Source organism: Ranitomeya imitator, chromosome 4 (genome assembly GCF_032444005.1).
Source record: "Ranitomeya imitator isolate aRanImi1 chromosome 4, aRanImi1.pri, whole genome shotgun sequence".
NCBI lineage: Eukaryota > Metazoa > Chordata > Amphibia > Anura > Dendrobatidae > Ranitomeya > Ranitomeya imitator.
In genome coordinates, this window is record NC_091285.1 from 8,311,768 (window position 1) to 8,318,339 (window position 6,572).

Sequence of the window (6,572 nt, forward strand, 5' to 3'; positions counted from 1 at the left end):
GACCGCAAAGCTATCTTTCCTATCTTCAGTCTGTATAGTCAGTCGGGCCTCACTTTGCTAAAATCTATTTCATCTCTGTGTTTGTATTTTCATCTCAACTCATTATATGTGGGGGGCTGCCTTTTCCTTTCGGGAATTTCTCTGAGGCAAGGTAGGCTTATTTTCCTCTCTTAGGGCTAGCTAGTTTCTCAGGCTGTGCTCGAGGCGCCTAGGCCTTGGATAGGAGCGCTCCACGGCTGCCTTTAGTGTGGTACGATAGGATTAGGGATTGCGGTCAGCAGAGTTCCCACTTCTCAGAGCTCGTCCTATGTTATTGGTAACTGTCAGGTCACCTTGTGTGCTCTTAACCACTAGACCCATTGTGGTTTTGAATCACCAGATCATAACAGTACTGGAGGCCAAAGTACTAATGTACGTTTTTTTCCATTTTGATGTTCACTCCTCGGCAGTTCATATTCAAATGAATGTAGCTCCCGGGAGTCGTGGTCTATTTAAGTAATTTTTTTTTCCTGGACTAGTGGGTACCTAAGAGAGAAGAAAACATTTTATTTTAATTTCTGTGTGCAATAGAAATAACCGTTTATCATTACTTTTGGATCGCCCCTCGTAATTGCAAGGTGTTGCGTAAATTAAAGACTAAAAAAAGAGAAAAGATTTCACCAAAGGGAACATTTGTTTTACAATTCAGGACTTTATAACACACAACACAAAGGATATTATTTATTGAATAGAAAGGCAATGCAACAAGTATAAAGAAACATTAAAACAATAGGTGAAAACATGCGGGACATAAGTTGTAAGGAGCCCCAGGCGGACGCTGTGGGCGAGCTGCTGCCCCTTCACACCCTGGCACCATACCGGGCCCCATTCCATTAGTGTTGTGCTGTGTACATTGCAGTGCTCTCACTTTCAGGCCAGAGGCCTCCGCTGCCTCCACGGCCTCAGGTCCAGGACCAGCCGCACACATCAGGGGACCCCCGCTTCATTGTAACAAGTTCATCTTTATTGGACGGTTCAGATACAACAGTCTTTAACACACAGTATCGGGCACCGCACCCTCCAGTTCCAGTTTTATCAACGCAGCACATTTCAAGCTCATGTTCAGTTCGGACTATCCCTACGTTTTATTTTCCTGTCAGCCCCTGGGATTTTTCATCCGGCACCACAGCATTCCCGAGATCCATTACATTTCCCTTACGCATTTCCCCATCTGACTTCTTCTGTATGGAAGGGAATAAGGCACACTTCCCAGTACCTAGTTCGGGCCGTAGGTCCCAAATGTTACAGGAATGTCCGCATGAAATCTGGTATGGCTTCATGCTGTCAGAACGCTATGTGCTCCACGTGCATCCAGCCCACTTCCACCTGAACTCGAACTTCCCACACTAATTCAGACTGACTAAAACTAGGAAGTTTTTCAATTATTTTGCTTGACCTCACCCTCTCCCATGCTGGACTGGCCCCAAACATTTAACTGTATCCTGTTCTGTTCCTATACTGTAAACTAATTAGGGCCCACCACTGCCTGTCTGCCCTATTGTGACCATCACCAACTAAACATCAAACCATGTTTTATACTGTCACTACCTCTGAAATAATGTACCAGGTCACCTAAGGCATTACTAATACCGCACTGTTGTGAGTTCTGTTTTTGGGCTCCCTCTGGTGGTTACTGATGGTACCTGGTGACTTGTCTTTCCTGGGTTTCTGGGTTCCACCTGTTCCATCAGCATATGGGAGTTTCCTATTTAACCTGGCTTTGCTGGCATTTCCTCGCCGGTTATCAATGTATCCAGTGTGTCTTGTTACCTCTGCTCCCTGCTCCTAGAACCTTCTGGTCAAGCTAAGTTTGGATTTTCCTGTTTTGGTGTTTTGCTTTATTTGGTTTTTAGTCCAGCCTGCAGATATGTGATTCTTGCTGCTGGTTGCTCTAGTGGGCTGAAATTGCTCCTCATGTACCATGAGTTGGCACATGAGTTCAAGTAATTTCAGGATGGGTTTTTGAAGGGTTTTTCGCTGACCGCGCAGTTCACTTTTGTATCCTCTGCTATCTAGCTTTAGCGGGCCTCATTTTGCTGAAACTGTTTTCATACTGCGTATGTGCTTTCCTCTCATTTCACCGTCATTATATGTGGGGGGCTGCTATTTCTGTGGGGGATTTCTCTGGAGGCAAGAGAGGTCTGTGTTTCTTCTAATAGGGGAAGTTAGATCTTCGGCTGGAGCGAGACGTCTAGGATCATCGTAGGCACGTTCCCCGGCTACTTTTATTTGTGTGTTAGGTTCAGGGTCGCGGTCAGCTCAGGTTCCATCGCCCTAGAGCTTGTTTGTATCTGTGCTTGTCCTTTAGTGATCCCCTGCCATTGGGATCATGACAGTATAACCGGCCCACAAAGTGTTAATTGTATTGGCTGAAGTAGGAGGATAAGTAGTCTGAGGAAGTTTTTTTTTTTTTTTTTTCTCTTTCTCTTTCTCTTTCCCTCAGAGTTTGCTGCCTAGCCTTATTGCAGCGTGGCTACTTCCTCCTCCTCTTAATCTTTGAATGGCTCTGATCCCAGCTGTTTATCATGGAAGTCCAGAGTTTGGCTTCCAGCCTGAATAATCTTGCCACTAAGGTTCAAAATATACAGGATTTTGTTGTACATGCTCCTATGTCTGAACCTAGAATTCCTGGCCCAGAGTTTTTTTCTGGAGATAGATCTCGTTTTCTGAATTTTAGGAACAATTGCAAGTTGTTTCTTTCTTTGAAATCTCGCTCCTCTGGAGACCCTGCTCAGCAAGTCAAGATAATTATATCTTTCCTGCGGGGTGACCCTCAGGATTGGGCATTTGCATTGGCACCAGGGGACCCTGCGTTGCTTAATGCGGATGCGTTTTTTCTGGCATTAGGTTTGCTCTATGAGGAACCTAACCAAGAGATTCAGGCTGAAAAATCTTTGTTGGCCCTCTCTCAGGGGCAAGATGAAGCAGAAATTTATTGTCAAAAATTTCGGAAGTGGTCGGTACTTACTCAGTGGAATGAGTGCGCTCTGGCTGCAAAGTTTAGAGATGGCCTTTCTGAGGCCATTAAAGATGTTATGGTGGGGTTCCCTGCGCCTACTGGTCTGAATGAGTCTATGACTATGGCTGTTCAGATTGATCGGCGTTTACGGGAGCGCAAACCTGTGCATCATTTGGCGGTGTCGTCTGAACCGTCACCTGAGATAATGCAATGTGATAGAATTCAGTCCAGAAGTGAACGGCAAAAGTATAGGCGGAAAAAAGGGTTGTGCTTTTATTGTGGTGATTCAGCTCATGTTATATCAGCATGCTCTAAACGCACAAAAAAGGTTGATAAGTCTGTTGCCATTAGTACTTTACAGTCTAAGTTCATTCTGTCTGTGACTCTGATTTGTTCATTATCATCCATTTCCGTCGATGCCTATGTGGATTCAGGCGCCGCCCTGAGTCTTATGGATTGGTCATTTGCCAATCGCTGTGGGTTTAGTCTGGAGCCTCTGGAAGTCCCTATTCCTTTGAAGGGAATTGACTCTACACCTTTGGCTATGAATAAACCTCAGTACTGGACACAAGTGACCATGCGTATGACTCCCGTTCATCAGGAGGTGATTCGCTTCCTGGTACTGTATAATTTGCATGATGTTCTAGTACTTGGTCTGCCATGGTTACAAACTCATAATCCAGTCCTTGACTGGAAATCAATGTCTGTGTTAAGCTGGGGTTGTCAGGGGGTTCATGATGATGCACCTCCGATTTCTATCGCTTCATCTACTCCTTCTGAGATTCCTGTGTTTTTGTCTGACTATCGGGATGTTTTTGAGGAGCCTAAGCTCAGTTCGCTTCCTCCTCACAGGGATTGCGATTGTGCTATAAATTTAATTCCAGGCAGTAAATTTCCTAAAGGACGTTTGTTCAATCTGTCAGTGCCAGAGCATACTGCTATGCGGGATTATGTTAAGGAGTCCTTGGAAAAGGGATATATCCGTCCATCTTTGTCCCCTTTGGGAGCAGGTTTTTTTTTCGTGGCCAAAAAAGATGGTTCCTTGAGGCCTTGTATAGATTATCGTCTTTTGAATAAGATTACCGTAAAATATCAGTATCCTTTGCCATTGTTGACTGATTTGTTTGCTCGCATTAAGGGGGCTAAATGGTTCACTAAGATTGATCTTCGGGGTGCGTATAATCTTATACGAATAAAGCAAGGTGATGAGTGGAAAACCGCATTTAATACGCCTGAGGGCCATTTTGAGTATTTGGTAATGCCTTTTGGACTTTCTAATGCTCCTTCAGTCTTCCAGTCCTTTATGCACGATATTTTCCGTGAATATCTGGATAAATTTATGATTGTGTATTTGGATGATATTTTGGTTTTTTCTGATGACTGGGAGTCTCATGTTCAGCAGGTCAGGAAGGTGTTTCAGGTCCTGCGGGCCAATTCCTTGTTTGTAAAAGGCTCAAAGTGTCTCTTTGGAGTCCAGAAGATTTCTTTCTTGGGGTATATTTTTTCCCCTTCTACTATTGAGATGGATCCCGTCAAGGTTCAGGCTATTTGTGACTGGACGCAGCCTACATCTCTTAAGAGTCTACAGAAGTTCTTGGGCTTTGCTAATTTCTATCGTCGTTTTATAACTAATTTTTCTAGGGTTGTTAAGCCTTTGACGGATTTGACTAAGAAGGGTGCTGATGTTGCTAATTGGTCTCCTGCGGCTGTGGAGGCCTTTCAGGAACTTAAGCGCCGGTTTTCTTCTGCTCCTGTGTTGCGTCAGCCAGATGTTTCGCTCCCTTTTCAGGTTGAGGTTGATGCTTCCGAGATTGGAGCGGGGGCGGTTTTGTCACAGAGAAGCTCCGATGGCTCAGTGATGAAGCCATGCGCGTTTTTTTCTAGAAAGTTTTCGCCGGCTGAGCGGAATTATGATGTTGGTAATCGGGAACTTTTGGCCATGAAGTGGGCATTTGAGGAGTGGCGTCATTGGCTAGAGGGTGCTAGACATCGTGTGGTGGTCTTGACTGATCACAAAAATTTGATTTACCTTGAGTCTGCCAGGCGTCTGAATCCTAGACAGGCTCGTTGGTCACTGTTTTTCTCTCGTTTCAATTTTGTGGTTTCATACCTGCCAGGTTCAAAGAATGTGAAGGCGGATGCTCTTTCTAGGAGTTTTGTGCCTGACTCCCTTGGAAATTCTGAGCCCTCTGGTATCCTTAGGGATGGGGTGATTTTGTCTGCTGTCTCCCCAGACTTGCGACGTGCTTTGCAGGAGTTTCAGGCGGGTAAACCTGATCGTTGTCCGCCTGAGAGACTGTTTGTTCCGGATAATTGGACCAGTAGAGTCATCTCCGAGGTCCATTCTTCTGCGTTGGCAGGTCATCCTGGAATATTTGGTACTAGAGACTTGGTGGCCAGGTCTTTTTGGTGGCCTTCCTTGTCGAGGGATGTGCGTTCTTTTGTGCAGTCTTGTGAGGTTTGTGCTCGGGCTAAGCCTTGCTGTTCTCGGGCCAGTGGATTGTTGTCACCTTTGCCTATCCCGAAGAGGCCTTGGACGCACATTTCCATGGACTTTATTTCGGATCTCCCTGTCTCTCAAAAAATGTCCGTCATCTGGGTTGTGTGTGATCGCTTTTCTAAAATGGTTCATCTGGTACCCTTGCCTAAGTTGCCTTCCTCCTCTGAGTTGGTCCCTCTGTTTTTTCAGAATGTGGTTCGTTTGCATGGGATTCCTGAGAACATCGTTTCTGACAGGGGATCCCAGTTTGTGTCTAGATTTTGGCGGACGTTCTGTGCTAAGATGGGCATTGATTTGTCCTTTTCGTCTGCATTCCATCCTCAGACGAATGGCCAGACTGAATGAACTAATCAGACCTTGGAAACTTATTTAAGGTGTTTTGTTTCTGCTGATCAGGATGACTGGGTTACCTTTTTGCCGTTGGCCGAGTTTGCCCTTAATAATCGGGCTAGTTCTGCTACCTTGGTTTCTCCTTTCTTTTGTAATTCGGGGTTTCATCCTCGTTTTTCCTCTGGTCAGGTGGAACCTTCTGATTGTCCTGGAGTGGACATGGTGGTGGATAGGTTGCATCGGATTTGGAGTCATGTGGTGGACAATTTGAAGTTGTCCCAGGAGAAGGCTCAGCAGTTTGCTAATCGCCGTCGCCGCGTGGGTCCTCGACTTCTTGTTGGTGACTTGGTGTGGTTGTCTTCTCGTTTTGTTCCTATGAAGGTCTCTTCTCCTAAGTTCAAGCCTCGGTTCATCGGTCCCTATAGGATCTTGGAAATTCTTAACCCTGTGTCGTTTCGTTTGGATCTCCCGGCATCGTTTGCTATTCATAATGTGTTTCATCGGTCGTTGTTGCGGAAGTATGAGGTACCTGTTGTTCCTTCGCTTGAGCCTCCTGCTCCAGTGCTGGTGGAGGGAGAATTGGAGTATGTTGTGGAGAAGATCTTGGATTCTCGTGTTTCCAGACGGAAACTCCAGTATTTGGTCAAGTGGAAGGGTTATGGTCAGGAGGATAATTCTTGGGTGGTTGCCTCGGATGTTCATGCTGATGATTTGGTTCGCGCTTTTCATAGGGCTCATCCTGGT